The sequence below is a fragment of the Pipistrellus kuhlii genome, unplaced genomic scaffold (genome assembly GCF_014108245.1).
Source record: "Pipistrellus kuhlii isolate mPipKuh1 unplaced genomic scaffold, mPipKuh1.p scaffold_m20_p_3, whole genome shotgun sequence".
Taxonomy (NCBI): domain Eukaryota; kingdom Metazoa; phylum Chordata; class Mammalia; order Chiroptera; family Vespertilionidae; genus Pipistrellus; species Pipistrellus kuhlii.
In genome coordinates this window covers 24904070-24931415 of record NW_023425529.1, presented here as the reverse complement: position 1 = coordinate 24931415, position 27346 = coordinate 24904070, and the positions used below count along the sequence as shown (strand labels likewise).

Sequence of the window (27346 nt, the reverse complement as noted above, 5' to 3'; positions counted from 1 at the left end):
GCCTATAACTTCTTTAGTGAGAGGTTTTTAAGCCAGTCCTATCCATTGTACTTATGAATGAGGTTAACACTTCTTTGAATTTCCAGAAGTAATACCCCCAAAGGGATAACTATCCTCAAGAGAGCCCAGAATCTTAAATATCCTATAACCCAATCCCCATCTTGCTTCCTGCCCCTGGTAATGTAATTTCACTTATGTTTTCTTCTTAATTTCAAACGCATAAAAGAAACTGCAAAACTAATTTTCTCCAGAGCATTTGAGATCTTGCTTCTGGGAAATCGTCATCAGTTTTGGCTCAAATAAACTCTTAAAAAATTCTCTACAGGTTTGGATGTTTCTACATTGATAGAACTAAAGGGTCAATAAGCGGTTCAATAAGTAACAATAAATAAGAAAGGCGAAAGGGGGTGGACATCCATGGGTGAGAAAAAGTCCTCAAGTTGGACACACTAATCTAGGGAAGATAGAAGAGAAGACTAAGGGGATGTACAATCAGATCTATTGTCCTGAAAGGTTCCTCTCTGCAGTTTGAAGGCAGGTTGAAGAGAGGAATGAGTAGGAGTAGGGTGAAATGAAACAAAAAGAGTAATTGGGAGGAACACATTACTCATCCTGCTCAAAAACATCCCATGAGTGACCACAGCTTATAGAATGAAATGTACATCATTCTCTGTGGGACCAAAGGTCCTCCAACTTCAAGAAATAGAGGCTAGCCGAAATTGTTTTTGGCTCAGTGGATAGAGCGTTGGCCTATGGACTGAAAGGTTCCAGGTTCGATTCCGGTCAAGGGCATTTTTGGTTGCGGGCACATCCCCAGTAGGGCGTGTGCAGGAGGCAGCTGATCGATGTTTCTCTCTCATCGATGTTTCTAACTCTCTATCTCTCGCCCTTTCTCTCTGAAAAATCAATAAAAATATATTTAAAAAGAAAAAGAAAAGAAAGAGGCTAGTGGTCAAGACTCCAATCTCTGGCTACAAGTTCAGCTTCTGACAGATACAAGTTGTATTGATGCCCTGACTTCTTTATCCATAAATACTATTTGTTGAGTTTATCATGAAGATTTAAATAAGATAATAAGGGCGAAATTGTTACTGGAGGAAACTATGCCTTGTCTCCTCTTGTTGCTAGTGGGGATGGGGTCCTGATGATATCCCGAGAAAAGGAATTTTCTGAGACTCACACAGGAGGGTGCAGGCTATTTCCATGGAATTACATCCCTAGGTTTCCAAAGTCTCATTTCCCTTAGTCTAATCATAGAAGAATTACAGCTGGGATCTCAATAGAGTTAAAATCAGAGCCAGTGTCCACAATGTTCCTTCCCTGTTGCAGCAGGGTCCCATGCAGCACCAAGCTAGCTACAGTCCGTCAGTCCATTGTACGTGGGGTCTGCAAGGGGAATGCCAGGGAACAAGAGAGCACACCCCGAGCAACAAGAGTCCCAAGGGCCTCGAAAGTAACAGAGAGAGAGAACTTCATTGTATAAAGGACTGTATGTTCCAAAATGTTAGCACCCTTGCAGTGAACACACTCATTCTGCCCAATGACTTCTGTTCCCAGGTGTGACTGGCAGTGAGCACCTTCTCTGGTCACCCCAACTTTACTGGCCATGCGTCTATCTTCCCTTCCTTGGGTCCCTCCCCTGGTGTTTTGCAGGGAAGATGCCTACAATGTCTGGCCTTCCTTTTGCTTCTTTCTTATTATTAATAGCTACCTAATTGCAATGGTAGCAAAATATTTACTTTAGAAAAGTATCTGGCTCTAAGTAAGGGTTTACTAAGTTAATCTAGGGCATTCTATGATCCATAGCATAAATAAGCCATTATCTTCCGATACTACACTTTTTTCATTTTTCCTCAACTAAGGATGTTGCCTTTGATTGATCTTCCCCTAGTTTCCACTTGCTCAAATTCCACTCACCCTTCAGGATCCAGCTCAAATGCCATGTACTCCACAAGGACTTTTCTGAATGCTCCCCACCACTCAGGAAGTAATATCTTCCAATTCTGAACTATAAGGTATTTTCCAACTGTTTCACAGCATTTGGTTAAAAATTATCTATGGGATCAAAAATAAAAATAAAGCTTATTTTTCTTAGCTATCCTGTATTTTCCTTAGTCAGTGTTACTTCTAATCTATCCATGTATATTTCCAACAATACTTCCTTACAATGCCTCGAATATACTGATCTCCATTGTTGAATAATTTAAGACATTAGATCCAATTCTAACATATAGCCTGATAAAATATATAATCTATACTAATAAAAGGGAAATATGCAAATTGGTCAGGACACCCTAACAGTAATGACTGAACAACAGGCTGCATGGGGTGACCAGGCTGGCAGGGAGGAGTAGGGGGTGCGGGGAGGGGGGGGGTCAGTGAGAAGCAATCAAATGCCCAAACAGCAGGCTGCATGGGTGACCAGGCCAGCAGGGGTGTCCATGAGGGGTGACCAGGCCGGCAGGGAGGAGCAGAGAGGGGTAACGAGGCCAGTAGAGGGCAGCAGAGAGGGGTGATGAGGCTGGCAGAAGGGGGCAGTTAGGGGTGACCAGGCCAGTGGGGGAAAGGGGACAGTAGGAGGTGACCAGGCCGGCACAGGGGCAGTTGGGATGACCAGGCCAGCAGGGGAAAATTAGGGGTGATCAGGGTTGCGGGGGGGGGGGGGGGGGGGGGGAAGGGGGGCAGTTGAAGGCAATCAGGCAGGCAGGCAGGTGAACAGTTAGAAGCCAGTGGTCCAGGATTATGAGAAGGCTGTCTGACTGCTGGTTTAGGCCTAATCCCTGGGATTGCGCTAAACCAGCAGTCTAACACCTCCCAAGGGGTCCCGGATTAGAGAGGGTGCAGGCTGGGTTTAGGGAACTACCTTCACCCCTGTGCATGAATTTCATGCATCGGACCTCTAGTCCTATATAACAAAAGGCTAATATGCAAACTGCCCAAACGGCAGAACGACCAGTTGCTATGATGCTCACTGACCACCAGGGGGAAGACGCTCAACACAGAAGCTGCCCCCTGGTGGTCAGTGTGCTCCCACAGGGGAGCTGGCTTACGGCTGGCATGTGCAGTGGTGGTGGTGGTGGGAGACTCTCCTGCCTCTGTGGCAGGGCTAAGTATGTCTGACAGATGGCTTAGACCTGCTCCCCCTCAGACATTTTCCAAGGGCTCCCAGATTGCGAGAGGGCATTTCAAACACCGGGCCTCTAGTATGTAATATTTTTATTTATAAGGTTCAGAAACACCTATTTCACAAAACTGGACATTTTCTCTTCCTTTTATCTATTAATAATCAAAGATTAGATAGGTCAAACGATTGTTCTCAAATCCCATAGCATATTGATGAGAAATCCTAAAACAAAAAAATTACAATCTCTGATTAAAACAAAATAAAAAAACAAAAAAAAAAACCTAGCTCCTATTTCCAGTAGCAGAAAGACAGAAAGAGGGGAGAAAAAAACTAATGTTCCACAACTGGTCCGATAGCATTCCTTCTCTCCCATAACCATAAAGATGTCACCAGGCAAACAGGTATCCATGTAAACAGATGGTCATTGAAAAGCACTTTGTTTTTCACCCAGATTCCACCAACAAGTAAACCTAGCATTCCCTGAGGCCCTTTGTCTTGGCTGTAGTAAAAAGCATGCATGCAAGAAGTTATGTAAGTGAGGGGACTTACTAAGAGATGATTTGCTCTTAAAAAGCAACCCTCCCAGTAGTCTGATCATTGTAGCCTGAAATACTTAGGGCCCAGCCCAGGTTTCTTTGACTAAGTGATCAAATGAAATTCAAAGGACCTTAGGAACAGTTCTTGCTTAACCACCTGATTGCTACTTTTCTGAAATAGACTTTGACCTTTAATCTCTACTCCATGAATTTTTTAGAGTCAGTCGAGACAATAATGGAGCTACCCTACCAATTTCTTTTCCATTATAAATTACTATGGAATTACATTTTTTTGAGGGAAAACTTAAAAATGAAATTCTAAAACATAAATACCAAGGAGTATTAGACAGAGATTGTATCACTTTAACTTTTCATTCCTCACTACAAATGTTAACTTAATACATTTTTATTAGGTTTTCTTCCAATATTACTGGAAAAATTAAATGATTAAGTGATGACAGAAATAATTTTTGCTTTCATAAATGTAAAGAATCAATACTGTGGGTATAATAAGACTTCGTGTTTCTCCTTTTTCTATTGACTAGAAGATAAATTGATAAAAATAGATGAAATTCATATCAGATGTCATGTATGAATGTTAGGACAAAAATAAATTTGAGTATTTTTCCAATCTTGTCTTGGTCTCTCTCAACAATTAAATGCTACTGCTTTCAGCCCTTTCCTTGCAAAATTACCTGAGATGAATATTTATTTATGTATTTATTTTTATGGCATTATTTATAATTTTTATTTTTTATCATTTTTTTATTAAATTATTATCTGTGTACATATCTTACCATTGCCCCCCCCCCATACATACCCCCCCTCCCCAGAGTTTTGTGTCCATTGGTTGTACTTATATGCATGTATACAAGTCCTTCGGTCTTATTTTCATTTTATGGACATTATAGAAAAATTGCATTCTGAAACTTACTTCAAGTTTTCAATTTTGTAATTCTGAAGCTGACTTAAAGACAGAACATACTAGGCGACAAGAGAATCCAAGAGTCAGTGGTCTGGCTCAGTGATTAAAAGCAGTTATTAAACAGGAAGCAAAGCACAACATCTCCGGCCTATAGCTGTGTTGCAGGAACACAGCTACAGGCCGTGTTCAGAGCATACCCTATCTTATGAAGATATGACAGAAGCTAAATTCCTCCAACATTTCTACATTACTAGTATAGTATGTGTCTCAAAGCAAACCATATTTTTTCTGTTCTATATTTTGCTTTTAATGAATGACTTTTGAGCCGCATTTTCTTATATCACTAACGTGCTAAGTGCAATGTCAACATCTGAGAATAATTATTTATGTGTATTCACATAACCTTGGAATGCTGAGAAATAAATTTGGCTTAAGACATGGCATAGCAGTCATGACAACTCCGCCTTAGCATTATATACAGCAGGCTTCTTTAAGAGAGAAAATATTATGTGGTAAAGCCTTACTCAGAAGCTGGTTGTGCTGAAGATAAATTGGAAGTTTAGGAGGCTGGACACCTGTGGATAGTTAGGAGCTTCCTCAAAAGAGGAACTTGATGAACGATGGAGAAAATGAACCTAATTATTTCCAGGGACATTCTCTACATCCAAAAAAAGGAAGCCTTCTTTACTAGCTGAAATTAGCTATAGGAAATCAAGAGAAGTTTCACTGTTAGCAATACCCTTGTATGGGCCTGCTCAGGAAGACAATTATAATGAACTTGAAAATTCATGCAAGTGTAGGTCTTCCCTCCCCTGGCTGCCAGCACCTGGGACCCGGGCTTCCCTCCTCCAGCTGCTGGCAGGCACCCGGAACCCAGGCTTGCTTCCCTCGGGCCACCAGCAGGCACCTGTGACCTGGGCTGGCTTCCCTCCAGCCCCAGCTTTGTCAGGAAGGACGCCCAGAATGATCTCTGGAAAACGTCCAGTGTAATTAGCATATTACCCTTTTTATAGATTACTTGATGTGATTGGTGGTCTTACTGTGGAAAGCAATTCCCTCTCCCCCCATCACTCCCCCCCTCCCTTACGTAAAAAGTGGACTAGCTAATCCTGGGGGGAAGAGGGAGGACGTAAATCAACAACATATTCCTAACCTTCAATTTAGTTTATTTCCAACTTTTGAGTTATGGTCAAAAGAAAGCTCAACATGATAAAATGTACACTGTGTGAGTACAAGTGTCTACCTTCTCTCTAGGCAATCACATAATATAGACACATTACTCACCCAGCACTATCAATTTTTGTTTGTAGAGTCCAGAGGTGGAGTCTATACTCAAAGGGATCACAAAGCATTTAGCTCCAAAAATATCTTAAATTTTACCCAGAGCTCATGGCAGGCATGGGGAAAAGGGCGGGAAAGGGGAGAAAAAGGAGTAAAATCACAATTCTTAGAATTACAGACAAGGAAAAATTAAAAATTATGTCATCTATCCTTCAAAGAAAAGCTAAACCTTGGTAAGGCTGGAAGAGAGTTGCTTTGCAATCACATAGAAAAGGATTGAGTATAGATACAGAATCTGAAAAAGTAGTTCTTGTGTTCCAACATGCATGTGATCTTCATTGAGAGTTTAAGCCACTCTTGGTCTCAATGGGCTCCCTTCTTACCTGTATAATGCAGTATAATACAATGAGACCTTTCTAAGAGAATACCCTGAGCCCCTGAGAATATGTGCCTCAGGGAACTCAGAACAGGCAGAGCTAAGCAGCCCTTACTGTCCTCAGAGAGCAAAGGTGACCAGAACCAGAACCTCAGAGATGAAATCACATATATCTCTTGATAAACTCCCAGTTCCTCTGACTAAATATTTCCCTCAATCCCAGATACTACAACTCTCAGTCATTTTTGGTCTGTTATTCCAATATGAGAAGTCTGACTTTAGCACCATAAAAGTCTTGGGAAAAAAGCATTTTTGAACACTGGTGGGCTCATGGGACTGATAATGGAATATGAACCTTTCACCCTAAAATGGTTCCTTGGGAACAGAAAGTAGCATATTTTTTTAGTGTAACCCTCCTGTGCCCCTCATTCCCCCAGGTGGTGCTAAAACATTCAGCAGCTGCCGGTTGTCAGTGTTCCTGCAACATCCTGACATCTGTGGAAGGATCAGGGCAGATTGGAAAATGTCAGCCCCAGGGCTTCAGAAAATGTGCATATACTGTAATCACCTGGGGATTTGCAAAAATGCAGATCTTGATTCAGTAATCTTGCCTGAAATCTGCATTTCAAGCAGCTCCCAGGGAATGCTGGCCTGTGAATCTTCCTTTGAGAGGCAAGGATCTATTCTACCTTGGCTCCCGGAATCTAACTTCCAGGTCTCCACAAACATCCCTATGCTCCAAGAATCATTATCATGCCCAATACCAGAAATAACACACATGCACAGACACACATACACACACACCCCACATGGGAGAAAAATTCCGATTTCTCTTATTTTAGTTTTTTGTCCAGATCCAACACTGTATTGTAGCAAGGGTGGTTAGGCCATCTTGGGGAATCTATAATCTGACCATTTCTAGGTTTTTACCTACACTAGACTATATAAGCATATATACATTTGTTATATGGTCCTCAAATATATTACTATGTCAGAAAAAGAGAAAACAGATCAATCAAGGTAAGCAACTTATTCGTGGCATCTCATAACCAGGTGTCAGATTCAGGAATCGCACTCACATTTTGTGACATGGCTCCCTCCCCAACTTAAATGGTGCCTTTCCCAATCATCCACCTTCTCTAGTCACTCAGGCAATTTCCTCTGATGTCTGTTACACTATTGCTCCCTTGGTTATATAACAAACAAATAAACAATATCAGTGTCATATGGGGTTGCTTGGGGTTCGCTATTTCAGAACATGCTGTATCCCAGATGAATTTCTTTTTAATCTGGAAGACAAGCCTAAATTCTTCTGGATGTCACATAGCTGAGGACAAGATTTAGGATTCTTTTTTTTTTTTCTTTTTTAATATATTTTATTGATTTTGTACAGAGAGGAAGGGAGAGAGATAGAGTTTAGAAACATCGATGAGAGAGAGTCATCAATCAGCTGCCTCTTGCACACTCCCTACTGAGGATGTGCCCGCAACCAAGGTACATGCCCTTGACCGGAATCAAACCAGTGACCTTTCAGTCCCCAAGCCGACGCTCTATCCATTGAGCCAAATCGGTTTTGGCAAGATTTAGGATTCTCAAGCTGATTCAACAACAGAGATATTTTTGATCAATCCGAATACAAATGCTCATTACAGACCATCAGTGTTATGAATTAAGTAAAAATGCTCCGCTATCAAGAATCTCAAGGTGGCTCCACAGGAACAAGGAAAGCAACTGGGATTCCCTCTGACAGAGTGTGACAAGCACCACCTGACTGTCTGAAGCCTAAGTCCAAGAGCGCCAGGCCATTTCTGCTTGGTTTGCTGCTCTACTCCAGCTCCCAGAAAAATGCCTGGTATGTAGACAGTGCTCCCTAAATAATTTTTTAAAAATATATATTTGATTGATTTTTTTACAGAGAGGAAGGGAGAAGGATAGAGAGTTAGAAACATCGATGAGAGAGAAACAGATCAGCTTCCTCCTGCACACCCCCTACTGGGAATATGCCCGCAACCAAAGTACATGTCCTTGACCGGAATCGAACCTGGGACTCTTCAGTCCGCAGGCCAACGCTCTATCCACTGAGCCAAACCAGTCAGGGCCCTAAATACTTTTTAAATCAAATCAAGCCTGGGTGTCTTATACCACTATACAATATAATAAATATCAAACTCTGCTTAAAAGTGATACCCTCATTTCTTTCTAAGTGGATTATTTTTCACATCAATTATGAATTAAAACTTGTTTTAAAATCATTAATCCTTGAGAAAACCAAAGATGCTCTCGTCTTCACCAAATGACTAAACATGACTTTTTAGTATCTGAAAGATATAAACCCAGTACAATAAATTCCATACTACATCAATACCCTATAGCAGTGGTCGGCAAACTCATTAGTCAACAGAGCCAAATACCAACAGTACAACGACTGAAATTTCTTTTGAGAGCCAAATTTTTTAAACTTAAACTTCTAACACCACTTCTTCAAAAATTAGACTCGCCCAGGCTGTGGTATTTTGTGGAAGAGCCACACTCAAGGGGCCAAAGAGCCACATGTGGCTTGCGAGCTGCAGTTTGCCGACCACAGCCCTAGAGAATTAAACAGAGAAAAACCATCACTGGCATGCATTTATTTCAACCCTACTGTTCAGGATATTGTGGGGATCTAGTTTCTGATTTTTCTTCAGATCTTGGCTCAACCTGCACTGCCTGAAAAAAAATATATCATGGGTTCTTCACAGCACCTATCTAATAAAGAAGGAATATGCTAATTGATCATCATACCTTCACAAAGATGGTGGTGCCAACAGCCAATGAGGGAATATGCTAATTGACTGCCACATCCTCAAATATGGCAGCACCCACTGCCACAACATGCAGTGCCCAGTTCCCTCATCCCTGTCAGGGTTGCGGGAGCCCACCACGGACAACCCGCTCCCAGGCTGGTCTGGCCGCTCTGTGAACCTACCTCTGGAGTCCTCCAGTCCCCTCAGCCCCCCCCAGCCATCCAGGGTGGGCCCTAGGCTCAGACAAGCCTTGGGTGTCCACTGCCCATCCGCCCAGGGCCACTCAGGCTCAAGTAACTAGGGCAGGCCGAGGCTTGCACTGCCAACAGTGGCAGCAGCAGAAGTGTGATGGGGGCATTGCCTTTCCCTGATTGCTGGTTGCCTCCTGTCCCTGAGGGCTCCCGGACTGTGAGAGGGGGCAGGCCAGGCTGAGGCACCCTCCCTCCAGTGCATGAATTTTCATGCACCGGGCCTCTAGTATTTCTATAAGAAGTTCTGATTTCAAAATTGATGAGAGTGGAGGAAGACAGCTATAAAGCATTGTGAGCAACCAGAAATTTCATCTTTGCATGCCCTTTGCTCAGAACCTATGAAAATTTCAGTATCTGTGATGACTATAAACAGAAGTCTGTAAATAATGAATTTGAAGTCAAAATTGTGACAGAAGACATCTATTTTATCTATGTAGACTCAGAAATATCTTTTCTCAACCTCACTTAAATTACAGTCTGTGTATTTTAATTTTTGCCATTCTTACAAATATTTATTCCTGAGGGTTGCTGGGATAGTCCTGCCTCATTCTTCATCTCATCATTTTCACACTTTGACATGAGCACATCAGCTATATTGCTATACACAAAGGAAGAAAAGTCAAAAGATTTCCAGGGACAATGAAGCCAGAACCCATTGATGAAGTTAAACCTGGGACCTTCTAGACTTCCATTTGTGGGACAAAATACTTCTGTTTTTATCATGTATATCATTTTCAATTAGGTTTTTATCTCTGTACCCAAAAGCATACTAATATATATGATTTCATTATTTAATAACCATTCACCTAAATTTCAAGAACAATTTTAACTAGCAAATGAAGTGATACAAAATTGAACATTGCTTTTGGAATATAACACAGGTTTTTTAAAAACTGTGGCTCAGCAGCTGCCAGGCTGGGAGTGGCCAGGCCCGGAGCAGCTGGGCCCAGAGCAGCCGAGCCCAGAGCAGCCAGGTTGGGTGTGGCCAGGCCTGGAGCAGCAGCAGCCAAGCCTGGAGCAACCAGGTCGGGAGCGGCAGTGGCCAGACCCGGAGCAGCTGGTTGTGGAACGAACCAGAGCAACAGAGGCCAGGCCTGGAGCAGCCAGGCCCGGAACAGCTCGCTCCTCGCCTGCCCCTGCCCCAAGGCTGCCTCTCAGACATGGCTGGCAACTTTTGTGGGAACTTGAGGGTCTGCTGAATCAAGTGATGAAGGCTTAGATCTAGATATGTTGAGTTAGTATAGCGCTGGGGTGTTGATCTGTGAGTGCCTTGTGCGGGACCTGGATGAGGTTGGTTGGCCTATTTGGAAATGTCTTATGTGTGAAGTGTATCTTTGGGCATGTGGAGGTATTATTGATATGAGAAAATGCTAAGTAACTGATTTACTATCTGAAAAGGGATTTACTATCGGGGAAAGGGAGGGAGGAAGAGACTGAACATAAACTGTGCACCTATGGATGAGGACAATGGGGGAGGGGAAGAGGGCAGAGGGTGGGGTGGGAACCTGGTGGAGGGGGGAAGAAATGAGGAACCTTTGTAACAATATGAACAATAAAGATTGATTAAAAAAAACCAAAAAAACTGTGGCTCAGAGAGTAGGCTAAATAAACTAAGGAATTAGCCATCTGAATTTTTATGATGATAGGGGGAAAGGTCAGAAGAGAAAAAAGTCATTTATGTTCTTCCTTTTCTCCTTTAAAAAATTTCCCAGCATTTTCTATATTCCCAGAAACAATGAGACTTTGATAAAAGTTGGAAGAGTAAATTCTTCACTTTTTTGTCACAGTAAAGAGTACTTCAGTGTCTGGTGAACTGGGAAATTGGATAGATGCATATCTATGTGACTTTGGTCTTAGTTTGTTCATCTAACCTCATTAGGTCTTAGTTTGTTCATCTATAAATAACATTTTCTGGTTTGAATGTTTCATCTGCACTGGCACATTGTCACTGCTTTTTGTAAAAGATTTATGAAGGAGAAAATTCATACTCCAAGCTGGTAATGATAATGTTTCCTTCCAAATGATTGTGCTTACAGATTAATACTTGAAGTCAGATCACCATTCCACTCAATCTCATTTATCTTAAATTTTTATTTTAACTTTCAGAAACTCATGAATGTTACAGCAGTTGCATGGTGTGTTATCAAACTAATGTATGAAATGATCACATTTTCTTTCAAAAGGTTTATATATAACTGAACATATAAAGCACATAGGTTATTTTTTATTTCGTGATTTTATTTTATGCTCTTCAACTAAATTAAAAAAACCTGAAATATTAACTAGTACCATGAAAAATGTGAAGATATTATAGCTACATGTATGTCTAAAGAGCAGTGGTGTTTTGTTATACCCTGACCAGCCACACTATCTGAAAGGCAGTAGCCTAACACTTAACCCATCTGATTGAAATTAATCCTCATAGCATCTCAAATGCCCCCATTTTAGACAAAAAGAAATAGTCTCAGAAAAGCTAAGTGAATTATTTTAAGAACATGGATATAGTAAAAGTTTTTCATATCCTCATTATGTAAGAACATCCTCTCCTCTCAAATGATTGCAAGAACCTCCTCCCCCCCTCCACACACACACACAGTAAAACAACACTTTAGTGAATAACAAAAATCATCTTCTAAACCTTAATGGAGACACTTTTCAGAAGTTATGATAAAACTTCTTTTTGGGGGATTCATTCATTATTGTTTATATAAGACTAGTACCTTCTAGTATACTAGAGGCCCAGTGCATGAAATTTGTGCAAAGGCAGGGTCCCTAGGCCTGGCTGGTGATCAGGGCTAATGGGGGCCTTCTGGCTGCCTGCCAGGGCCTTCCTTTATTCCACGCTGCCCCCTGGTGGTCAGTGCACGTCATAGTGAACGATAGAACTCCTAGTCTCCTGGTCAAACTCCCAAGGGGACAGTTTGCATATTAGTCTTTTATATATAATACATAGATATTTAGAGCCAGACTTAGCTACACAGAGAATCTCTCTTTAGCCTCATTTCATTCAATATTCTTTATTTTCAAAACAAAAAATCAGTCTACCTGTTTTAGATAAAATTCTAGAATGGCAAACAAATATTTTTATATTAGGCTGGTAATGATAATGTTTCCTTCCAAATGAAACAATCTAAGGGGAATGTTATTACTCTCTGAAAACAAAAGGATAGAATAGAGATGTTAAAAAAAAATTATGCCAATGAACCCAAATAATCCAGTATTATGGCAATAACTGCAGCACAGAAAGAGTGATTTCCTTGAGCTGAGGGGAAAGCCAGCAGCAATCCTGAATTTGAGGTAGTTTCACCACTAAACGTATCCCTCTCCACAGAGCCACAGTAGAAAGATGACATACATATGTTATCTTCATTACAGCATATTCTTTTAAGTTCAATGAAATAGTGTGTATATATACAGTGGTGCCTCACACAACGAACTTAATTCGTTCCAGGAGCAAGTTTGTTATGCGAAAAGTTCGTTATGTGAAACGCGTTTTCCCATAACAATACATGTTAAAAAAAATAATTCGTTCTGTAGCATAAAATATGTTAAGATGACATAAAAAAAGATAATTTTTTTTGTTATTTTTATTTAGATACATCTAAAAACATATTTTTTTAAAAAAAAATTATATAAAAAAATATTGAGTTTAACTTAAAAGGACAACTGCCGTGATACGTGCGTGATTTAATTCGTAATGAAGAACGATTGCCGCGATACCTGCTTAAGTTAAGCGCAGTGACTAACGACTGCCTGCAGTGCCTGCGCGGAAGGATGCAATACATCGGCAGCGATCGTGGAAGCTCGGGCGACTTCGTTGTGTGAAACGAAGTTCGTTGTATGAATCATGAAATGAAGTTCGTTGTGTGCAGCGTTTCGCTGTGCGAGGCGTTCTTTATGCGAGGCACCACTGTATATATATACGTATGTGTGTGGATGTGTGTGCACGTGCGTGTGTGTGTGTGTGTGTGTGTGTGTGTGTGTGTATTAAAAGTAGGGAATGGTGGAAAGGACTCAGGCAGCATTCAATGCTTATATACCAAACAGGGAAATACTGATGTCAAAGTGCCATATTTTAGAATAAAATGCTAAATTTCTATGCAGTAACCCATTTCAATTGCTCAGTTCCTTGAATTTGAAGATCTTCCTCTCCTTTTGCTCCCATGCTGTAAATTAAAGGACCCATACCCTCAAAGAAAGAACTTTAAAATTAGGTAATTTATCTCCAAAATAAATTTTGCAATTTTTCTTCAGACAAAAGAAAAACTTATTGAAAACACAGACACTCATTTAAGGCGAGCATGGTGTTTATCAAGGTCAGGGGGATTGTATCAAAATTTAAAATATTAGCAAAAACTTCCTTGATTAAAAAAAAAATCTTCCTAAAGGATGCAGAGTGTGAATTTGCTCTCCTGGGAACCATGAGGGCTTCCTTCCTCCTCAGGAGAGGTACCTCCTTGGCCAAGCAGAGAACAAGGTGGAGAGTTCGCTTGTTACATTCAAAGCTCTGTTGAGTGCAGTTGTCTTCGCAAAGGTCTCTGTGCACATGAACTCTGGTGTATTGAGAGAGACAGCAAAACACACAAACCTTAAAGGAATCTTCTCAGTATAGCATTTAAATTTTAGTCATGAAAGTTTCCGATTTTATTCTTGTATCTCCTAGTCATCGGAATGAATAACATCCTCTAAATTTTCAGCAACATCTCCCTCTTCTACTTCCTATCTTTTAAAGCAGCTTTTCAAGACTTTTACCCAAGGAAGTAGATTTAATCAAATTATATCAGCGTAGGGTGTATTTCAACTCCTCCCAAGTCAGGACGATGAGGGGGTCCAAAAAATCCTCTCACGGTATTTTTGCAATCCCTTCAACTAAAACACAGGTGTGTTTTCTGCTCCCTTTCAGATAATTTTCAATATTCGTAAAGAAGGAATAAAAGCAGGGGAGACGAGTAGTTTGGCAATTAACCACACTTTTCTCTTGGAAATTTCCAAAACTGTAATGTAATGCCTGCCAGGCCCATTAGAGGGAGCTATAGGGAACATAAGTTTGCTGACAAAAGGTATTTAGATGAGCCACGGAAAGAAAATGCAAGTGACCCAAGAATATAAATGCAGTGCATAAAATACCTGGAGCCATCAAAATCTTAACTCCAAAGCACCAGAGACAACCGTATTTCCGGATGGTCAACAGCTATTTTTGTCCCCTATTCTTTGTTAGTGCTTAGGCCTGGGGAGACTTTGGGGCACTCCGTCTTAGGAAAGCAGTGCCGTAAATCGCTCACTAGCATTTGGAACACCTGGATGCTGACAGTTTCCTGGCAGCTTTGGATGCTTCTCAAACTGTGTGAGATGAGGCCACCAAGTGCCTGAGATAAGTTACCCAAGTGTGCAGAGAAGAAATCCAGAGTGACAGTAGTGGGAATGGGTGGCATTAGTAGTTGAAATCTTGACATACAGGAATTATTATGAATTTCCTCCTATATTAGTAAGTAGTTCTCCTGTGTGAAATGCTTAAATATTTAGAAAACAAAATTTTAAAGTAATAGCATTTGTAAGTTTCCATATTTCAAATGACTTAACCACGTTCTCCTTTCCAAGTGTTGAAATCAGACCTGGTGTTAGAGATGAAATGCTCGCATCATCTTCCAAAGCAATCAGTCTCTACCTTTTACTGGCATTTAAGCAAAAGGTCATCGTCCTAAACAGTACATAAACTTTTCCATTAAAAAAAGAACCAACACAGATTCTTGGTAATAGCCAAGGAATTATATCATTTCAAAATAAATCATACTATCACTTCTCCAAAAATTGTAATAATCTTTACTTTTTCTGTTTCTTTGATTTTTTTTTAAGGCGAAAGTTGCCTCACTTGAAAGTAAATAACTTGAGGACTAGTAAGTTGTCTATGGAGTTAAGATTACCACATATGGGTATACTGAAATTATCTCCTGAGCCCAGCCAGTGTGGCTCAGTGGTTGAGCATTGACCCATGAACCTAGTGGTCACTGGTTCGATTCCTGGTCAGGACACATGCCCAGGTTTCACGCTCAATTGCCAGTTAGGGGCATGCAGGAAGCAGCAGATCAATGATCATGTTTCTCTCTTTCTAAAATAAATAAAAAATATTTTTTTAAATTATCTCATTATTTTAGCAGAACTTTAACAAACAGCTTAAAATATTGAAATGATTTAAATAATTACTTCCTTTTACTCTTTCAGGAGAGGTTGTGTTCTATTTATATTTAATACTGCGCTATGCACTATGCTAAGTGCTTTACATACACTATCTCTGATTCTCACCAAAACATCACAACAAGGCCATTATAACCAGCTTACATTTATAAACAAAGAATCCATGGCTTTGAAGGTTAAATGGCCTGCCCAAGATCACAATTCTAGTAACCAACAGAGCCAAAAATTCAGTTCTATCTCAATCTAAAGCCCAAATACAAACCCACACTCCAGCCACACTAACATTTTTGCCACTCATCACATAAGCACAAATACAAACATTACCCTTGAATAATGTTAGTCACTAAACTGGAGTCATAGATACTACTAATAATGATACTTCCTTCTCCAAGTTTTGAAATTTTTGTTTTATAGACTTTTTATGGCTTAAAAGATCAAAGTTTGCCACATATTTTATCACTGCTCCCTGGGTCTGATCACCCGCCAGCCTGAGAAAAGCACTAGACTACAGGACCCGGAAAACTGGGCCACGAGCACCCCTGGCCACTCTCTGTATGATTCGGGGCAAGTCTCCGAGTCCCTCTGAGACAAACATCTCTGATTTACAAATGCCATCTGTAATCACCTTCGAGATGTTTGCAGCTGTCTTACGATTCTGATAGCATGCCCAACATTTCACACAACTGCACTCCCAGAAGCCACAATTAGAACAGGTATGACTTTTTTGTTGCAGGGCTAACAGAAATGAAAAAAGCGAGAGGCCCTTTCTTTGGACAAGGTAAAAAAAAAAAAAAAAAAAAAAAAAAAGTGAGAATTCGGTGCGTTATTTAAAATAATGAAAAATGGCACGAAGGCCACAATTTATGGAAAGCAATTCAGATTCTATGAGGTCATAAAATTCCAATCTGAGATTTATGTTTGATTATATTTTCAAACCTCATGCAATAGATGGCCTTTTAAAGAGCAGGGTCAATACCGGTTGCTGGGATGTCAAGTGATTTGATTCTCTTCTGTTAGGAGCAAACATCTCAGGATAAAATGCCAGAAAGGTTATCTTGGCTTCAAATATTATAATGATCTTTGAAAGACAATGAGACAAAGCGCTAAGCTAAATATATATTTCATTTTTAAATATATTTAATATGTGTAAGCACAGAGCACCTGGAAGGAGTTCCTCTTATTAAATGCCATTCTACAAATATGTTTACTTCAGAAAACAACACCAGCAAACAGTTAAATACCATATGCTACAAGTCATGGAAAACAGAGTTTAACTACAGTTCACATAAGACTGAGAGCTCAAAAGAAGGTTATTTTGAAAATGCACCCAAATAAATTTTAAAACAGTTGGGGGCATTCTGTAGTTCAAGCTTACAACTAGATGGCAAAATAGGCAGTAGATACTGGCATTTGAGTGCTTAATGGGTGCCAAAAAATATATAAGGAATCAGAGTCTAGGATGTATGGAACAGATTTGATTCTTCAGTATTTGAAACAAAATGAGAAACTGAAATAGTGGACATAAAAAAAAAATCAACAATAACAACTACAAAAAGTAAATACACTCTTTCCAATAGTCAAATCTAAATATATTCACTTTTTCTTTTATAATCCCTCTCTCCCAAAGTGTTTTGCATGTAGTAGGTACTCAGTATTCATTCAGTAATCCCTATCTTTGCATTTAAAGTGAACCCATTACATTATTTAGGATAGAGAGTCTTCTCACCTTATAGGGTTAGTTGGCTAAAAATTGTTCTTGGCTTGAGAAAGTGCTTCTAAGACACAGATGTGAACAATAGAATATTTTCAATGAAACAGTCTTCCATTCAAAATATTCTTTACCTCAGAAGGCCCATAGCTCTAGTCTCTCAAATTTTTAACCATTTTTTTTTTTAAAGGGCTATAAGTTGCAGTACTCTACCAAGGAACAGTTTTAGACAAAGGTCAAAAGTAAGTTAAAACAATGTTAAAAAGTAACTATTTGAAGAAAAAAGAAAGAAATCATAAAGTCAGACCATGTCTGCTATTTTTCTGACCTATATTCATCAAAGTCAATACAAAGCAATAAACCTTAACCGTACTCAAAACCATTACTTAATGACATGTTAATTCATAATATCAACTAAAATTCACATGGCAGAATTATAAGAGGGTAGGAAATGGAAAGGTTCATAACATCAATGTTGTTTAGAGTTAACAGATTCCACAAAATCCCAGTTATACTTCCCTAAAAATCTTTATTTTTATAAATGTTATTACATTAATACAAGTTTGTTTGTTTTTAAATATCCTAATAATAAAATCCCTTTTGATGGAATTCATTCAAATACTTTTGAAGTACAGGAATAGAAAAAACAATTTGCAGTCTAAACCCTTGGATGCACAATAACCTCACTACTACTGCACAGACCTGGTCCTCTGAACATCAAAAAATTAAAACAAAAACAAAAACCTAAAATCTCCAAAATTTATAGATTGAAATTAATATACATATTACATCCCTCTTTAATTTCAACCATATTGAAGAAGAAAAAAGATAAAATATATATCAAAATTGAAATAATAAACATCCAAACAGGAGAGTTTGATTTGTGGTGGTTCTTCATAATTTAACAGATTACAACAGAAAGCAAAAGTTCACTGTGGAGGACCTGAACTAGACCATCACCACCTGGTGGTCAGCGCACGCACGTCTAGCTCCCCATAGGTTCAACTCCCACCAGTAGGGACAATTTGGATATTAGCCTTTTAATATGTAAGGTATTTGTTTACATAAACAATTCTTAGTAAGTAAACAATAACTTACTAAGCCTATGTTAGAAGAATTTGTGACATTTTGGAAATCACCATACCACCTAGAGTTCCTTATTCCCAGCCTTAAATAAGACTTTAAAACCAGTCTGAGTAAAAGTGAACCAATGATATAGACTTTTGACTCCTTTCATTATAGATTGTAGACAATAGCCCCCAAAATCTAATCTTAACCATCCATGCAATAATATAACAGCCTTGGGACCTTAATAAATTTTCTAGGGATCTTCACCAGCTAAACCCAATCCTATCTAATAAAGATGAAATATGCTAATTGACTGTCACAACCCTCACCAAGCTGGCAGAGCCCACAGCCACAAGATGGTGCCGCCCAGTCCCTTCAGTCCCCCACCCCTCCAGGGCTAGTCCGAGGTGCAGGCAAGAAGCCGATGGAATCTGCCCAGCTGCTCAAGGCCACCCAAAGCTTAAGTAACCAGTGATGGCTGAGGCTTGTGCTACTGGCAGTGGCAGCAGCAGAGGTGTGATGGGGGTGTCACCTTCCCCTGATTGCCAGGTCACCTCCACCCCTGAGGGCTCCCTGACTATGAGAGGGGGCAGGCTGGGCTGAGGAACCCCCACTTCCAGTGCATGAATTTTCATGCACCGGGCCTCTAGTGAGTATATAAATACATAAATTTTATTTTAGTGAATGTGAGTAATTGAATGTAATCTTCAACCACATACAGAAAGTCTAACAGCAAGACCCAGCATCAGTCCTATTATTCAGGAGAACAACAAACTACTCCCAATATAGGACTAACTGTTATAAAGTCTCCCCCGTAATATGGGTTTAAAAGTTGCATATAACTTTCATTATATTGATTCTACCTTTGCTTTCTAGAGCAATATACAAGTGTGACCACTTTTCCTAGAGGCAACCTTGTAACTAATTGGAGACAGGTGCTTTTGCTCCCCTTTCGTCTTCTCCGGGAGACACCATCCCACTTCCTCCGTTTCCTACCCCATTTCCAGACTCCTAGCACCACAGTTTGTCAATGTCTTTCCTAAAATTACGGTGTCTTGGGACAGAACACAATATTCCAACTGTGATCTGGCCAGTGTTAAGTACGTCAAAGATATTACTTCCCATGGCGTGGACACTCTATTTCTATTTATACTGCCTTAGAAAGTCTTAAAGAGGTTTTTTCTTTCCTTCTTTTTATTCCTTTTTCTTTTAAGCAGCTGCATCATTCAATTGGCTCATATTAAATTTGTAGTCAAGTAAAACCTCCAGATGTTTTCTAAAAACTAAAAGTTTTCATATTCAGTTTTCCCTTGGAGCCAGCAACCACTTTCTTCAGTAACAGGCAGAGAATTCGGATTGTAGCTTCCTTTCAGGAGGATAGGGACCCTCCATCATTATTTTGTAACACAGTCTCTTCTCGTTGGCACTGTCATTGCAAAAAGCTTCATACAGAGAATTAAGTAGTTTGTCTTCGGGAAAGTCTTTAATATTCAAATAGATATTTATCTACAGTATTGCTTATGTTATATTTAAAATATGCTGGTCACTATTCTGAGTGCTTTAAAAAATATAAGGTCATCTTATCTGGATAACATCTCTGTGAAACAGATATTATTATTATAAATAATTACCAAATGAAGAAACTGAAATGCAGACAATTTAAGTGACTTGCCCCAAATAGCACAGCCAGGAGGCAGCATTGCCAGGATTCAAAACCAGGGAATCTGGAGCAAGTTTTGGGCTCGTAGTTAGATTATGCTGCCTCTTGACCCTAAAATACATGCTTGGAAAAAATAGGCACTGCGTCAGCCACTTGGGAAACAAACAAAATAATATATCATCATCATCATACTTCTATGCTTGTCTTCGTTCCATTAAGTAGATAACAGATAAATACATAAATAGAACTATTATAAGCATCACACAAAAAAAGTCATAGACAGTCTGAGGATAACTTCATATTTTTAACCCAAATATGAAGGTCACTTTAGGGCTAATGAAAAGATAATAAAATGTAATACCTGTAAAGTGATTCAAATAATGTCTATCCACCCTGAGTCCTAGCTCTGTTTAAATAGCCATTTTATAAACATATTTATTCATACAAATATGCATATATGTAAACTCATATTTATCAATGACAAAGTTCCTAGGGCAAGAGAACAAACTTTTAATTAAACAGTAATGAGACTTCATTTTAAAGAGTGAAATATTCTCTTACATATAGAAGAAAAGCATGGTGAGAATTAAAGCAGGCAGGATATCTGAAACACTAAACGATGGGGGGGAAAATCACTCAACTTCTTTAGCATCCATCTTCTGAAAGAACACCACTATTTTCATGTACATCAGCAACATGTTCAGGGATTAAAGAAAAAACTATTCTGAAAAACATGAATTACCACCAGACATTCCTGCTTATCCAAACCAATTCAGACACTTGATATTTTTTGGCAACCCGTATATGTTCCTGCTAATCCAAGGTTATCTTAAACACGTGTGTTGTTTTGTTTTGTTAGTTTTTTCCAAAGGAGACAAGACTCCATAGACTGTCATTTTAGCCTCAGGCTAAGGGCTACATACTGATAAAACTAGAAGCATCTCATCACTAGAACTTCTTCATTTGGCTTTGAAGCTTGGTTGCTATGACGTGCAGAGAGAGGGAACAGGACACTGCCCTGATGGACAGAATTCAGGAAGGAGTTCTACTGTCATTACACCACGATCCACTGTCTTGAGGTGGCTATGCGCTTGTTGGTATTGTTTTCTAAATTATAATAATTCTTATTATTCATCAAAGTTTGTCATTGGCTCTTTGGTTTACTCTACAGTGAGTGTCAGTGATGAAAACTTTACTTCCTTTTATGATTTTTCCAGTAAATAGATGTTCTGACATGTACATGTGGCAGTTTCAATTCAAAAGACAGCTGTGAACATTATTCCACACCACCTCCCAAGCAATTTTTGTTTTGTATGAATAGGAGCACTGCGTTAATTTATCTGTGAATTTATGTTAGTGATTTGTAATAATAGAATTTTTTTATAAGATAAACTCATAAACATATGTTCAAATTCGTAGCTTAGAAAGTCACCATCAGCCAAAGCCGGTTTGGCTCAGTGGTAGAGCGTCGGTCTGCGGACTGAAAGGTCCCAGGTTCGATTCCGGTCAAGGGCATGTGCGTTGGTTGTGGGCACATCCCCTGTGGGGGGTGTGCAGGAGGCAGCTGGTCGATGTTTCTCTCTCATCAACATTTCTAGCTCTCTATCTCTCTCCCTCCCTCTATGTAAAAAATCAATAAAATATATATATTTTTTTAAAAAGTCGCCATCATATATATTCCTCTACATCTATTTATATTTATTGGACTAGGTTCCTACTGAAATGGAAACTTGCTATTCAGGAGGAGTCAGTAAGAAGGAAAAGGGGGGAGAAAAGTGGCAGAAAGTGGGAGGTCTACTGTTGTCAATTATCCCCCCAAATACAAAGGGGACAAGATGCTGTGTGGGCAAGGTGCTCGTGTCTCCATTAATCACCCCTTTTTTCCTTCTTATTGCCACCACTTTCCTGACAACTAAGAATTGAACACTTTTTTTTTTTCCATAGGCATTCAATAGTACAGCAAGAAATAATATGATTACTACAGTAGTATTAATCCACACAAATAAAGTGTTCTTTATTGTAAGAATTTCAAGCAAAAAAAATATTATTTGTCCTGTAGAAGTTTCACTTTGGTAATACCTATTTACTCAGTTCAAAAAAATGCAAAAATCCCAATTTTTTGCCGGGACCGGTTTGGCTCAGTGGATAGAGCGTCGGCCTGCTGACTGAAAGGTCCCAGGTTCGATTCCGGGCAAGGGCATGTACCTTGGTTGTGGGCACGTCCCCAGTGGGGGCTGTGCAAGAGGCAGCTGATCGATGATTCTCTCTCATCGATGTTTCTAACTCTCTATCCCTCTCTCTTCCTCTCTGTGAAAAATCAATAAAAAAATATATTTTAAAAAAATGCAAAAATCCCAATTTTTTAAGCAGTTAACATTTTATTTCCCTAATTTCAAAATAAAAGTACAATGATCTATACCATGTATATCATCGTGTTATCTAATCTACAAATTTTATAGTGATAAGTATTTATAGACACTGTACTGGGTAACAAGAAATACTTTTTTTTTTTGGTCTTCCCTAGCAGCTGCAAGTTTCCAATGCCAAGTCCTGAACCTCTGAACATATATTTAGGAATCAAAATGTTTGCTTTTGGGGGAGGGAAGATTAAAGAAGTTTCATTTTTGCTTCAAAGAGTTTTCCCAAGGAGTGGTGACTCATTTCCATTGTATATCATCATTATGAGCACTGTTCTCCTGGCTTTCATAATAGTGTGGAATTCAAAGTCATATGTGTAACATATACTTTCCTGAGATCCAGCATATTCATTTGGATATATATGGGGTGTCCATTGTGTTCTTATTCTGATATGAAAGGTATTAGCACTATGGTTTTAAGAACAAATTTTTTAATTATAAATACAATTTATGTGTGATTTGAGTCTGGGCTAATTTCTAAGGAACCATTCAGCAATAATGGTCTCATCTAAATACCCTGTGAGGCTGCAATTAATTAAGGGACTGCTGATTCTAAGAACTAGGGAACCAACAAGGGAATGAGGGGAAAATTATAAGTCTGGATGCCAAGTTCTGAGCAAATATCAGCAATCCCCTTTTCATTTTATATATATATATATATATATATATATATATATATATATATATATATATATATATATAAATACATACATATATGCATACACAATAGAGGGAGAGGATATTAAGAATTATATGAATAATGTTAAATAAAAAGTACATACAGCCCTGCCTGTGTGGCTTAGCGGTTGAGTATCAACCTATGAACCAGGAGGTCACAGCTAGATTCCAGGTCAGGGCACATGCCCAGGTTGTGGGCTTGATCCCCAGTTAAAGGGCATGCAAAAGACAACTGATCAATGATTCTCTCTCATCCTTGATGTTTCTATCTCTCCCTCCCTCTCCTTTCCTCCAAGAAATATATTAATTGTTGTTAAATTTGCCTCTTACTTTAGTTCAATAAGATGCTTATAAAGCAGACAAATTATACTGTTGATATTCAGAACTTCTAGAGCAAAGAATGAATCAACTTCCCTGGTTTACACTTGTCTTAAAATGCATTATTTTGTAACTTGAACATCTATGATATGCCTTGAAAATGTAAAACAGAAAGCAAAATCAAAGAGAAAGCAAGAAACTTCATCAGTATATCTAGAGAGACGTTTGCTTGTAGTTTTTGGAATCCAAAATCTTTCTTCCACACATTGCCCATTTTGTAAGCAAAGCCCTGGCAGTAATTACAACCAGATTGGTGCACAGAATTTTTACAAATTCTGCAAGTGGAGATTTCTTCTTTTCCTATGGATCGAATCTTACTTTCTTTGAAATCAAAGCTTCATTTTCATTCAGCTTTCTTCCACCACTTTCTGTGGTATAGCCCTTGTACCATCTTCCCATGTATCTGGAGTGATAACAGTACCGAGTCTCTTTCACATTTTTCTCACACCATCCTTCTGAGTCCCTTAGCCTCAGTAGCAGCAGCAGCCAGCAGCTTGAAAACATCCAAAAAACCCAATACTTTCTACTTATATTTTGCATCATCTCTCATCAACTTCAACCTCACTGGAAGATGCTGCTGCTTCTTCACCCTGACACTAAACACAACAACCACACTCACACCCTGACTCTCACTCAGTTACACATACTACTCATCTTTCTGCATCTTTGGCACCCAAGTGAATGAAAACCCACCTTCTACCTCTACCTTCACCACCACTAGCCTTTACCTTGGAAAGTGAGTTCGGGCAGAAGTACTAATTATCGCAGCCAGAGGGCCCTGCAAACCACCAGGAGGCCTCCAGAGGAGTCAGGGCTGTTGTTGGCCCTTTGCTACAAAGGGAATCAAACTTTCAGGAGACACAGAGTGTGAGTGGCAGAGCAAAACACGGATCAGCCACTCGCCAGTGCTAAACCCTCATGCATGAAAGTCTCCTTCACCTTTATAATTATGTCTAAGCCAGAATTAATGATTCTGAAAGTCTGTTTTTGAACGAACACCTTTGTTTGTCCAGGTGCACGAAGCTGTTTCCCTCTGCCACAGAAAAAACAAGTTCAAGGCACTTTGAAAAGTGCGCACTTAAAGTGATCGCTTTAATCTCAGCTGTACATGCACCATGAAACATTTCGGGATTGTCTCAAGGAAGAAGTCATCCGAGGCAGATATGTGTGTGTACAATGTGTCTGTGAGAGAGGTGGGGGGAAGATATGGGGGAAAACTGAGTTCCTAACTAAGTAATATCTAATTGCTGCCACTTTTTATAACCATCAAATCTATGACAATACGAAGATTTATAAGGCTTTATATTAAATGTGTATATATTTCCTTTGTATATTTTGAGAGTATGCATCCTTTACTAAAAATGTGATAAACGTATATAAATGCATTTTGAAAAATGAAAGGCCACAGTTTTTGCAGAGATCTGAATCTAGAGAATGGTATTATAATTTGGTATGGTATAAAACCAGCATAACTAAAATCAATCCAGCCTTCATTGGTTACCTAGTCCAGTGATTTGTAGTATTCCAAATGTAATTATTATGCAGCTGAAATTTGACACTGTTACTGTCACATAGCTATTATAACAAATTAGGTAGAAGTACCAGTATTGCAAATTAAGTTATCAAAAAAGTATAAGGTGTATATCTACAGTCTGACAATCACACTATAAAAGACAATAAATGTTAAAAAGGTAAATACCAGAATATTAAATCAAATTTCAAAAGTCTAAAGCAATTTTAACTGCATAGCCTTCACAATTTTAAGAATTGTCTCCAAGGCAAGAGATTGATATGCCTTTTAGAATTCACATATTCCTAAATATATTGAAATATAAAAATATTCATATATGTCTTTACTTTGGGACCATTTAGCAAAATTTGTCTGCTTTTATTTTCTTACTAGAGGCCTGATGCAAGAAATTTGTGCAAGAGTAGGCCTTCCTTCCCTCGGCTGCTGGCACTGGCTTCTCTCTGGCATCTGGGACCCAGGCTTCCCTCATAGCCCCAGCTTTGTCCAGAAGAATGTCCGGTCTAATTAGCATATTACACCTTTATTGTTATAGATTATTATAGATAGGGAGAAGGAGACCATGTAGCAATGGTAAATGGGTTATTCTCTAGCATTCACATAAGGCTAGATGAAGCCACTGTCATGTCATTCTATATAATTTTTAGAACATGACTTTGTTGGAAATAAGTCTTTATTACATTATGTGGAATTGTTTTCTGCAGAATTATATTTTCTAAAACAGAACTTTGCATATATTATAATGGATGCCCTGAGTGATAACATGAAATAGAATCAAATTTATTTTTATGCAAAGATATTAGCTCCATACATACTCTAAAAGTTAAATGGCAATTCTTCTAAAAGCACTTCTAATTATCAAAGAGACATTTCAGGAGCTGGATTGTCATTTTAAGACACTAGACAGCAAGTTAATGCTACCCTAAAATTTAAAAATAAATACAGCAATAGCTCAAAAAAAAAAAAAAAAAAAAAGAAAGAAAAAAGAAAGTAAAAGCAAGTTGAGACTTTGCTATTATTTAGAAAATTTATACTATCATATTAGCAAAACTTCATAATTTAGGTGGGAAAAGCAAATGCAGTTATGATACCGTCTGAGCCAAGTTATCCTAAGACTGGCGATTCTCAGAGCGTGGATTTTTCCAAATATTTGCCCACTCTTGACTTTATGTTGCTCATTACCAATCTATGTTTTTAGGACTTCAAAGGCCAGCTATTCCAAGGAGCGAGAAGCTAGACAGACATGAAACCTGAATGCCACTCTTAGGAACACAGAGTGCTCTGGCCCAGCCACAAAACCAGGCCTCATTTCACCTCTCCCACTTCCTGTTAATAGCAAAGGTTAGAAACAGATTCTGTTCCCAAGCACAAAAGTCAGCATGTCTTTTTTTTTTTTTTTTTTTTTTTTTTTTATTACCAATAAAACTCTAAGCAGAACACACAGGTACAAATGTTTTATCCTGTTTTCTTATTCTATACTAGAGTTATAAACTCTTAAGATGGATAGCAATGTAATTGTTAAATTCTACAGATTAACTTGATTGCAATTAAAGCAACAAACATCGTCACCAATAGAAAATTCTCATAATCTTGAATTGTCCAGTAGACTATAGATTTAACTCCTATAAATACATGTATGAGAACATAAATTTGATCATCAAAATTAAAGCTATCATTAGTATAAAATGTTTTCTGAACAACAAAATATGAAATTATATTCATACAAAGGCAAAGTAAATTAGAGAAAAGTTCAACTTTGGGGAAAATAAAACTAGAAAAGTATGGAAATACATATGTTTAAAAATCAATGCTATAATATTTTAAGGTGGGTAATTTGATCATTAGATAATATCTGGATCTGAGAGGTGTATATTAATTTATCTAAAATAACTATTTTATTTAATTTTTCATAACTATTATGGTTTTACCATTTTAAAATCCTCTATTTATTCCCACCAAACTGTGTTTCTGCTCAAACTTAAACACCCCCCTTCCTCCCCTCATGATCAGAAAAAGCATTTATATTTTTGGCCTAGTTCTATTACTTGGGATAATATGGGAAAAACATTTATCACTCCCCTCCCCTTATTTATAATAAAGTACAGTCCAGCACCTGTCAGATTTAGGGCACATGAATAGAGGGTGAGATCACTTTATTGACTGATAATATCTGGAATCTGATAACAAAGTGAAATAATTTACCCTTAAGCCAGAAGTATCCAGAAGGTTATATTACCAGAGATAAACCTGATGTTCACCCAGCATGGGGACTTTATTAGTTTAGCACTGTGCAGCCAGCCCTTCAGGGATTCTGCTCCATACTTCAGAGAAAGTAAAGTTTGTGCCAGCACCTTTGCAGTACTTTTGAAATCTCGAGTAATCCAGCCGCTGCCTGGGGTCTCCCTGATCTTTAGTACATGTAACATTGCCTTGAATGCCCC

The 27346-nt window shown here is 38.7% G+C and overlaps 1 protein-coding gene and 1 pseudogene across 1 annotated transcript in view; both read right to left on the bottom strand.

The window, feature by feature from the left end:
• PDE3A (phosphodiesterase 3A) overlaps nt 1-27346 on the bottom strand; it is a 243246-nt gene that overhangs the window by 169792 nt on the left and 46108 nt on the right. The gene's annotated exons all lie outside the window — the stretch shown is intronic.
• Nucleotides 23303-23828, bottom strand: LOC118728728 (annotated as a pseudogene).